The 11,185-nt window shown below is 39.9% G+C and overlaps 1 long non-coding RNA gene across 1 annotated transcript; it reads left to right on the top strand.

The window, feature by feature from the left end:
* The first annotated feature begins 852 nt into the window (after positions 1–852).
* Positions 853–9,347, top strand: LOC105477235 (uncharacterized). Its single transcript, XR_011620598.1, has 3 exons — positions 853–966; positions 5,689–5,811; positions 9,146–9,347. It is a non-coding gene; the product is annotated as an uncharacterized lncRNA (long non-coding RNA).
* Positions 9,348–11,185: the final 1,838 nt, after the last annotated feature.

Below are 11,185 nucleotides of genomic sequence, written 5' to 3' on the forward strand. Positions count from 1 at the left end.
CATGTTTCTTTTATGTTAACTTGATTTCCCCTGAATGACCTAGTTAGTGAACTGGTCACTAGTAATTTGGTCACCAGGCAAATCAAGCCTGCAAGAAAGGAAGCCAATATTCAAAATACCATGTTATCATCTGAACCCACTCAAATAATTTATTTCCAACATAAACATGTAACTGCAATAATGGGATGTCTAACTAAAGTAAGGTCCTCTCACCAGATCAAGACAGCACCCTCCTTCCAAGGCTTAGGCTTTGCCCAGAATTCCTAATACACAGAACAGCCCATACCAACAGCCATTGCTTCTACAACACGTGTGCATCAGGAGAAGGGACATTTTAGCATTTCCTCTGCTCTTCCATTTGTATAATCCATATGGGACAATTGCTGGAAAGCCTGCCTTTCCAATGAGAACAAATGGTGCCTCTTCAACTTTTCGAACAAGTTTGGATCCTTGATCTTTATCATAGGAAGAAAGGGAAACATCTGTGTCTGTTGACCTAGTGATTGCTTGAAGAATCTCTCTGGAGTTAGAAAATCTCTCACAATTCAACTGACGTCTATATTACTTTTTATCTAACATTATATTGTAGTCATCTGCCATGTTATTAAGCATTGTTGTAAATATGCTTTTAATGCCTATATAATATTTTATCTTACAGGTGTATGACAATTTATTTAACCGTTCCCCTTCTTGGGATGTTTAGAGTGTTTCCTCATTATTTTTTATTATAAATAACACTTACGAACATCTGCACATATAAATCTTTTACCAAAAAATTGTTTCCCTAGGGTTCACATAAAAGAATGGAGCGAGGTTTGAAGTTGTTGAACTCGATGGTTCCTTCTTCTTCTTTCCAGGCACCCTGCATTCAAATGACTTGGAAGAGCAGGTTCTCTGAGCCAGGATACTAAAGTCCCTGTTTAGGAAAAAGCCACGTTGTATGGTTACCCTACCACAAAGATACAGGTGAGAAAAACTGAGATCTGGGATGGTGGACCAAAGAGAGACACTGACAGAATGGGCCCTAGACTTCCAGAGTCTGGGAAACTTAGGCCAGATAAAGGCTAGTAGTCTGGCAGTTATTACTGGGAATCACTCTTACTCTACAGCTGGGCGTGTGCCGTTCCTTAACTAGAAACTCCCTATGGATAACGTGGCTTCTCTTTCCACTGGGAAAATTGAGCACGCAGTAGAGACCTTGCAGAAGCTCCCTCCACCACATCTTACCCACTTGCCTGTCTCTATGCACATAAATATCTGTCTTCTTTTCTTTCAATACCATGTATAGGTTGACAACACTCACATTTACATCTCCAGCCCAGATTTCTCCCCTATGTCTTGACTGGATATCTAATTTCCTACATGACATCTCTCTTTGGATGTCTAATAATCATCTCAAATTTGTATGTCCAGTAGCAGACTGCTGATCTGCCTCCAAACCTGTTTTTCCTGTAGTCTTCTGCATGTAAGTTAAGGGGAACGCCATCCTTTTTCTTTCTCATGCCAAAAAACTTGGAGTCTCTCTCTGTCTCTCACACCCCACATCCCACCCATCAGCAAATATTTGCATCATGTCTCACTGGATTACTGCAACCATCTCCTTGCTGATCTCACTGCTTTTCAGTCTATTTCACAACCCAGCAGTTGAAATAGTTCTTTTAAAACATAGGTCAGATCACGTCATTTCTCAAACCTACCAAATACTTCCATTTCACTTAGAGTAAAAGACAAAGTCCTTATAATGACCATACACAATCTGCCCTCTCCCCATCTCCTTACCCATCTCGCTTCATGTCCCGCTATTTTCTCCTTTGTCTCTGCTGCAGCCACACTGGCCTTCTTACTGTTCTATAAATATGCCAGTCACTTTCCTGCCTCAGAGTCTATGTTCTTCCCATGCTTTCTGCCCTTCTTCCAGATTTCTGCAGAGCTCATTCCCTACCTCCTTTATGTCTTTACTTGTTCATTTTCTCATGCGACCTTCCTGACCACCATGTTTAATTGCAAACTCCTGCCCCCAACACTCCATGTCTCTCTTTCTACCTCATTTTTCTGTGTCATGCTTATCACTCACCAACAGACCATACTTATTTGGTTTATTGTCTGTCCCTACTCACAGACAGCTCTTTTATCTGTTTTGCTCATTGCCGTATACTTAGAACCTAGATAATGCCTGGCACATATTTGGTGCTTCAAATACATTTGCTGAATAAAGTATGGGCATGCTATGAAAAGGCATAGATAGGTAAGGACTTTGGGGTCAGGATTGTGAGAAGGTCATTGGCACCAAGATGTTTTCACTCAATTCTCTGAGTTCTATTACAGAATCCGGGCCAAAAGTATAATACACCAAAGAACCAGAATTATCACAGGTGAAGTAAACCAGGCCAATTGTCTTCTAGATCCTCTTAGGTATTTTTGTGAATTATGCATGTTATGGGAATTTTTTAACTTCTCTATACTAAAGCAAATTAGAATGCTTTGATAAAGCTTATTTTGAATTTCTCAGTGCTTCTTCTTGGTCACAGAATATGTCATGGTGTTCTAGAAATAGAGTTACTGGGGGAAGGAAAGAAATGAACATGGAATTGAGTGACTTCTAAATTTCTAGACCCCTTACATCTCATTTAAACTTTTGACAACTTTTGAGTCAAGAAATATTATTCCAGTTATGAAAACATACCAATTGAGGTTCGGGCCTGGTGAAATGGCTCACGCCTGTAATCTCAGCACTTTGGGAGGCCAAGGTGAGAGGAGGGGTTGAGCCCAGGATTTTGAGACCAGAGTAGGCAACATAGCAAGACCCTATCTCTACAAAAAATTAAAAATTTATCAGGTCATGGTGACACACATCTGTTATCTCAGCTACTCAACAGGCTGATCTGGGAGGATCACTTGAGCCTAAGAAGTCAAGGCTGCAGTGAGCCGTGATTGTGCCACAGCACTCCAGCCTGGGTGACAGAGCAAGACCCTGTCTATAAAAAAAAAAAAAAAAAAAAGCAAACTGAGGTTCAGAGAGAATTATTAATTTCTCCAATTTTGCACAGCCAGCAAATGGCAGGCTTAGAATTCCATTCACTAACTAACTGAATAGTACAGGACCTAGACCAAACTTGTCCAACCCGCGGCCCACAGACTGCATGCAGCCCAGGACAGCTATGAATGTGGCCTAAAACAAATCTGTAAACTTTGTTAAACATTATGAGATTCTTAAACATTATGAGATTTTTTTGCGATTTTTTTTTTCTTTTAGCTCATCAGCTATCATTAGTGTTAGTGTATTTTATGTGTGGCCCAAGACAATTTTTCTTCCAATGTGGCCCAGGGAAGCCTTGAACACCCCTAACCTAGACTTTATAGCTAATATCTTGACAAATTAGGTGACTTAGGAGAAATCATTTAATATTTGTCTCAGTTGTCTGCCAAAAAGAATATGTAAATTCACTTCAGACACACACCTTAGAATAACCCAGGGTGATAATTTCAGGTTTTTCTGGCTCTTGTTTATTTCTTAGCTCCTTCAGAAGAAAGAAAATGTTCTAAATGTTAGGGTCCACTGGGGCTGTTATGTTTCCTAGTTCAAATCTTTAAACTGTTGTTAAACCACAACAATTACCACAAGCACAGAGCCTCCTGGAACATTTTCCCAAGTAAAACAAATACTCTAGCTGTGTGAGAGTGTCAGGCAAAGCTAGAAATGGGACTCCTTGCTGGCTATCCATGTGAAGGGCTTTGTTTAAGGAAATGCTATGTTGCCAGCACAGTCACTTGTCAAAGACAATAGCTGTTGGCAGAGCATTAATATGTGAGGATTGGGAGAGCTGCCAGTGGAAGCAAACTCTTTTGTGGTGTGTACAATGTTGTGCTGGGGCATCAGCTGAAGTTCACCATTGATGACCATCTGAAAACTGCCTTCCACCCACAGTACACTCAAATGGACAACTCAGCAAATTGAAGAATGAATTTCTAGGGAGAGGCAACATGGTGTAATTAATGGAAAAAGAAATAGAATAGAAGTGAAAACCCCCATTTTAATTCCAATGTTGTGACTCTGATACCTCCTTTAGCTTCCCTGCATCATTTTTCTCACTTACCCAGGCACTTATCCAGGCATCCAGTAAGTATTTATTGAATGCCGACTTGTATTCAAGGCACTGGGTCAAATGATGTGATCATTTCATGATTCTGCTTTATGTATGTTAGAGATAATAGTCCCATCTGCCTCAAATTGATGTAATGAGGATGAAAACCTAGTTTCCACTTTGGTAGAAATGGAAATTTGTTTGTCTTGTCTACTTCATGGATCTATTATGAGAATCATAAGAGATAATTGTGTGGGTATACTTAATGAACGTAAAGTGTTATATACATACGCAAAAAAATAAATACTTTGACCAGGATGAAACTTATATCATTGCTGAATATTACCTGAGGAGAGAGGCAGAGAGAGAGAGAGAGAGACAGAGACAGAGAGAGACAGAGAAAGAGACAGAGAGAGAGACAGAGAGAGAGAGACAGAGACATAGAGACAGACAGAGACAGAGAAAGAAAATGCTAATGAGATCCAATGCCATTTAGCTATTCTTTTCTTTTTTCAGTGAAAGCGAGACTTACAAAGATAAAAATAAAGGTTAATTTCAATAATTATTTTTATAATTTTTTCAATAAAAATCCACAGATAAGAACCAAACCCGTGGTTCTCAAACTATACTCTTATACTGATTATCAGTAGTTTTAGGTGTTTGGGTTCTGAAATTCAATGCTAGGACTGGGAGTCGAGGATTTTATTGCTAATATATCAGGATTAGGTTTTGTCGCACGTTTAAAAAAAAAAAAAAAGTAAACTACCAAAGCCTAAAGCAAGCTGGAATTTGGGGGTTTCTTTTCTCAGATAAAAGGAGTTGGAAGAGAAACTATTTAGCTATAGCCACTCCATAATATCATCTGGGACCCCCAGGCTCTTTTCCCTATTATCTTAACACATGGCTTTTATTATTAAGGTCATTTCTGGGCTGCTGAAGCTCCAGTTTTCACACCTGCATTGCAGGCCAAAATAAGAAGGAAATGCAGAAAGTATCACCCCCAGCTGAGTAAAATTCTGTTAAGTCGCCCTTCTAGACATTTCATCTAGGAATTATGCTTTCATATCTTTGACAGAAATTAGTCACGCGGCCACAGTTAGCCATAGGGGAGACTGGGAAATGTAGTTTTTGTCTTGAGAGATACTCTGCTGGGATAAGAATCAAGGTTAGGCAACTAGCTACCTTTTCCACACGAAATATTAAGGAAAAAAGATGTTAATGCATAGAATGTTCTCAATTACACATTTTTCTCCATACATTTAACATATTCCTTTGGTTTTAAGAATATTATCATTCTATAATAGTATACAATAGTATATAATTCAAAACAAAATTATATACTGGATATTTTTAACAATATAAGTATTTATATTTCATTTTATCCTACAAAGAGCAACATGATTTTCAGTTGTTTTTTCACATGAATACATTCGAGCCCCATTAATCCAAATCAAATAAAATTATAGAAGTCTAGAAATCCATCCTCTATGGAACCAAGCTAACAGCGTTCCATCTTGTAACAGCCTTAGCCCAGGAGCATTTACTAGTAAGCATATTTATTTGAATGTCAGCATAAAATAAAGCATCCCTGAATTTTTCCCAACAGAGAAAAATGTCCTTGCACTGTGGCCACAGCATGTGTATCTTTCTACATCTGCCCTCAAATTCCCAGCAACATGATTGTGCTCTGAGCGGAAGCCTCTTGGTGTTCTATGTTGCCTTCGTCCGTGTAAGTATATATAGGTCTTTCTGTTCATTTAGAGTTTGCTCTTTTGTGTAGCAGGGTCTCACTCTATCATCCAGGCTAGATAGAGTGCACTGGTGCGATCATGGCTCACTGCAGACTTGACTTCTTGGGCTAAACAGATCTTCCTGGCTCAGCCTCAGCCCCTGACCCCCGACCCCCAGGAACTACTGGTGCACACCACTATGCCCAGCTAATTTTTTATTTTTTATTTTTTAGAGATAGGGCCTCATTATATTTCCCAGGCTGGTCTGAAACTCCTAGGCTCAAGTGATCCTCCCACCCCACTGTCCCAAAGTGTTAGATCACCTCACGGTGTCAGCTACTGCACCCAGACAGAATCTGCCTTAAGACTTTAAAGAATTCTGAGCAATAGTGTCTGAGGCGCTCATTCCCTAACCTAACGAGCGTTACAAACCAACTGGGTTATGAAAGAGCAGCAGCCGTCCAAAACTGTCCTGACTGGGGAAGTGAACTCCGCATGCCACAAAGCCGGAATGGCAGCCAAATGAGAAACATATGCTCTGAATTCTGATGCAAAGTTTTTATTTCTTTAAAAACAACTACATTAAAGTGACATAAACTTAAACTTAATCCAATTTGGACCTTACTGGCAAACAGTATGAATTTTGGACGAAATATTTTGGAGAAATTTGAAGTATCTACTATGTTATGTGACGTTAGACAAACAACTTAACCACACCAAGTTATTGTTATTATATGAATAACAACAATAGTATCAAATAGTAATAATAATGTCAAAAGAATGGACAGTCTTTTTGAAGATTACTGTGTCAAGACTGTGAGTTACATTAGAAAGACACACATGCTGGCCAGGCGTGGGCGGCTCTCACACCTGTTATCCCAGCACTTTGAGGTGGATGGATCACCTGAGGTCAGGGGTTCAAGACTAGCCTAGGCAACATAGTGAAACCCTGTCTCTACTAAAAATAAAAAAACGGCTGGGCATGGTGGTGGGCGCCTGTAATCCCAGCTACTTGGGAGGCTGAGTCACGAGAATCGCTTGAACCCAGGAGGTGGAGGTTGCAGTGAACCAAGATCGCGCCATTGCACTCCAGCCTGGGTGACAGAGAAAGACTCCAAAAAAAAAAAAAGAGAGAGAGAGAAAAGAAAGAAAGAAAGGAAGGAAGGGAGGGAGGGAGGGAGGAGGGAGGGAGGGAAGGAAGGGAAAGATACATGTGCTGTGGCCACAATAAAAGGACGTTTTTGTTGGTTGGGAAAAATTCAGGGATACCTTATTTTATGCTGATGTTTGAATCAGTATTCTAAGTTATAATAAGGCTGTTACATTAAACTCTTGATACAGTAATCTTCAAAAAGTATTGTTATATTATTAAATAAGTGTACATAAAATAACTTACTGGTCATTCTCTACCTAGTGCAAGAATTTTGTCACTAACCTGCTAAAATTCTTTTAGTAAGACTTTTAATTAGAGGTCAACAATTTACTCACTCTAATGAGGGACTTGAATTCTACAATCTGTAATAACCTACTTGACATGGGGCCTTATTAGCTTAGATTCTTTCTTTTTCCTTGGGTCGCTCCTTAATTCTGGGCATTTTGCTGCCCATTATCTCTCTCTTTAAAGGTTGTCAAAAGGACATAGGAACAATTCTGGTAAACAGAGCAAATGGAAATGGAAATGAGCCAGAGGTGTGCTCAGTAGAATGTCATGTCATGTATTGATCAAATGGCACAGAGAACCCAGGCTCTGGAATCAAGAGTGGGAAGTTATTGTCATAAACTATTCTACCTTGGCCCTTAACTTGACCCTTAACAAATCATACAACCTCAGAGACTTCATCTATAAATTGAAAGTGTTAATATCATATACCTTTTAAGATTTTTTGGCCAGGTGCAGTGGCTCATACCTGTAATTCCAGCACTTCGGGAGGATCACTTGAGCTCAGGAGTTAGAAACCAGTCTGGGCAACATAGTGGGACCCTGTCTCTACTAAAAATAAAAAAAACTAACCCGGTGTGGTGGGGCATGCATGTAGTCCGAGCTACTCAGGAGGCTGAAGCAGGAGGATCTCTTAAGCCTGGGAAATCAAGGCTGCGGTGAGCCATGATCAGGTCACTGCACTCCAGCCTGGGTGATAGAGGGAGACCCTGTCTCAAAAAAACAAACAAAAAAATTTGTCAGGATTAAATGATATTACCTATAAAGTATTGTGGGCAATGTATTAAATGTTGCCTATTACTATTAATCAACACCATGATGAGATATCTCTATGTATTAACAACAGAATCCTCCCAAATTCTGAAGGCCCATTTATTTCAAACAGTATTTGATTCAGTGCAATTCTAGTACAATATAATACTCCTAGAATGATAATAATATGAAATAAACAAATAATAAAAATAAATTTGTTTCTAGGTCATTTCAATAAGAAAATTTAGACTTTGTTATCTATCTGTCAATGCTTTAATCCATAGTTAATTCTGAGTCCCTTGCCACTTTTACATTGTCCTTTTTGGGTGTCTTTCACAGCCCTGTGGCTTTAATGCATTGCTCTCTTCCCAATTCACAGTTCAGTTTCATCAGCACTCCTGTTTCCTGTTTTGTCACTGTCTGGGCTGCTTGTTTTGCACCTCGAACTCCTTCCTCTTCCTCTTCAAAGGATATCATCAACATTTCCAGTAGGGATGGGCAATGCCACAAGCATTTCTTGCTGCAGCTCTTCCTTTTCTTTCTTTTTCTTTTTTTAACCTCCTTTGAACTTTCATGAGCTTCCTGTAATGACTGTGTCTCTGTTTCAGCTATTTCAGTATTTCTGTGGCTTTTGATTTTGATCTGGATTCATGTCTTCCAGCCAAAACCATCTCAAACAAGTAGTTTGAGGTTTTTGCTGGAAGGTAATTTGAATTTGTTTACATGGCCACCAACTCCCAATTTTAGATGTCCTGAGATTTCTGGAGTAGAAGAGTGGCCTTACCAGATTACCTTTCTCTTATTAGCACTATTATTAGCTAATCATGCTTCTTATAATTCTAAATAATTACTACTAAATCAGGAGAATTAGGAAAGTCTTTCATTTCAGCAGGATTGAAAAGAGGTTAAAGTCAACCACAGACGTAGATATAGCAACATGATTTGATATACGTACATCAATAAGAATAGTCACGCACACACATACGCAAAAACACACAATTACTCCTTTACAATTTTCTGGCATCTTTTCTGCAAGGAAGCCACAAACACAAACTGGATATGAACAAAATAACTCAGCAGATGACAAATGACCTCTTCCTCCTTCTCCTCCTCCTTTTTCTTGTTTTGCCATCATTGTTTAGGTGAAAAGCAAAACAAGTCCCAAGCATTTCTCAGGTTGCTCTCAAATTATTGGACTCTGTGGCATGTGCATTTGAATGTTCATTCAACAAATATTCACCGAGCACTTACTACGTCCCAGGTCCTCACAATACATCTGTGTACAAAACAGACCAGATCCCTGCCATCTGGAACCTCGTACTTGGGTGAGTGATCAGTTTCCAGAATTAGACAGTTTGCTCATTTGAGAAAACTCCTGTGTGGTTCAAGATTCCAGAGGAGAACACTGAGACAGGAGTGGACTGGGTTTATCACATGCCCCATCTTGTGGTTTCCTAACAGGCCAAATGCAACACAGAGAGGGGTGTTGCTCACTCTTCCTGTTTCTGTCACTCAGACAGGAGCTAGATAGTTCCTTTCCTACCAAGCTAAGACTTTTGCTCCCATCAAGTGAGAGGGTCCCTCTTACCTTACAATATTTCTGACCCGAACCCTGGCAACCAGAAATCTACTTTTGTTGTTGCTGTTGTTTTTGTTTATTTGAGGCAAAGTCTTGCTCTTGTCCTCCAGGCTGGAGTGCAATGGCACCATCTCAGCTCACTGCCACCTCCGCCTCCCGGGTTCAAGTGATTCTCCTGCCTCAGCCTCCTGAGTAGCTGGGATTACAGGCTCCTGCCACCATGCCCAGCTAATTTCGGTATTTTTAGTAAAGATGGGGTTTTACCGTGTTGGCCAGGCTGGTCTCAAACTCTTGACCTCAGGTGATCTGCCCACCTCGGCCTCCCAAAGTGCTGGGATTACAGGCGTGAGCCACTGCACCTGGCCCACAAATCTACTTCTCTCACCTTGCCTTGACTGTCATCACAAGACAGAATAGTTCCCCTGAGAGACTTTCATTTGCTCTGTGGTATCATTCTTTAGACTACCTGAGATATATACTGGAAAATGCCACCTCTTAAAAGCCACCAGTAAGTTCTTAATTGAATCCACACTTTAGTCTTTTATCCTTTTGATTTCTATGGTAAAGAAGAACATAGGCCCTATATTTGCTACTCATATCTCCCATTCATTTGTATGTGATTAAGTAGGGTTTTTAGCTTACATACAGCTATAAAGCATTTTCCAAGTCTTTTTAATATTATCTAGTTTGCATGAAATAAGGATGTAGGAGTGAGTATGTTTGGCTTTTGGCTATAAATGGTTGGAAATATTTCGAAAGATCCACTCTCTTCTGAGCTCTCTTACTGTTCTTGTTTTCAACCAGCAGAAATTGGAAAATAAAGATTGTGTGGGTATAAAATGAATGCTTGCAATGTTTGTCATTTTTGGAACTCTATTTCTGTGGCTCTTGACTTTTTTTTAAAGATGGCTTCACCTAAAAGTTGCTAAGGCCAGGCCAGAGCCCTTCTTATAAACAAATGACAAGGGACATGATAGCCCATAATGAATTCAATCTGGGCTATCTGTGGCGTTGTGTGTGGATAAAAAGTAAAAGCTAATTTTGAGTACAAAGGGGATGAATAAAGCCTCTTGCCACTAAGATAATTAAGAGAAGACTCTTGGTCTTCTCAGGCAACATCATTCTATGCAGCTGGACCCATGCCCTTTCACAGATGGGAACAATGCCATATGGTTAGGGAGCTTGGCTGTTACCCAAGTGGCTCCTATTCAGTTCTCCATTTGGGCAAGAGTTGAGAGGAGATGGAGAATAGTATTTGGAAGACATCCTGGGTTCAAGTCCCTGCCTCTACCACTTATTTGCTATGTGCTTTCTTAGTAACCTGAAGCAACGAATAACAGTACTCACCTCATAGAGTTGTTGTAAGGTTTAATTAAGATAGTCCACATAATGCATGCTGCCTACCTGGCACACAGTAATAGGTGGGAGATATTATTACTGTGATGATGATGATGGGTGTCCAGGGAGAGACCAGTCTGAATGTACCTGGAGAGACTCAGTGGGTTACTGGAAATCAAGAGTCACAAATGTGAATCAAGCAGCAACTGTAGAAGGTGATTGGCAGGGCAAATTGGCAGGGATTGTTAAGAAAGATACAGAGAAT

Source organism: Macaca nemestrina, chromosome 3 (assembly GCF_043159975.1).
Source record: "Macaca nemestrina isolate mMacNem1 chromosome 3, mMacNem.hap1, whole genome shotgun sequence".
NCBI classification, from domain to species: domain Eukaryota; kingdom Metazoa; phylum Chordata; class Mammalia; order Primates; family Cercopithecidae; genus Macaca; species Macaca nemestrina.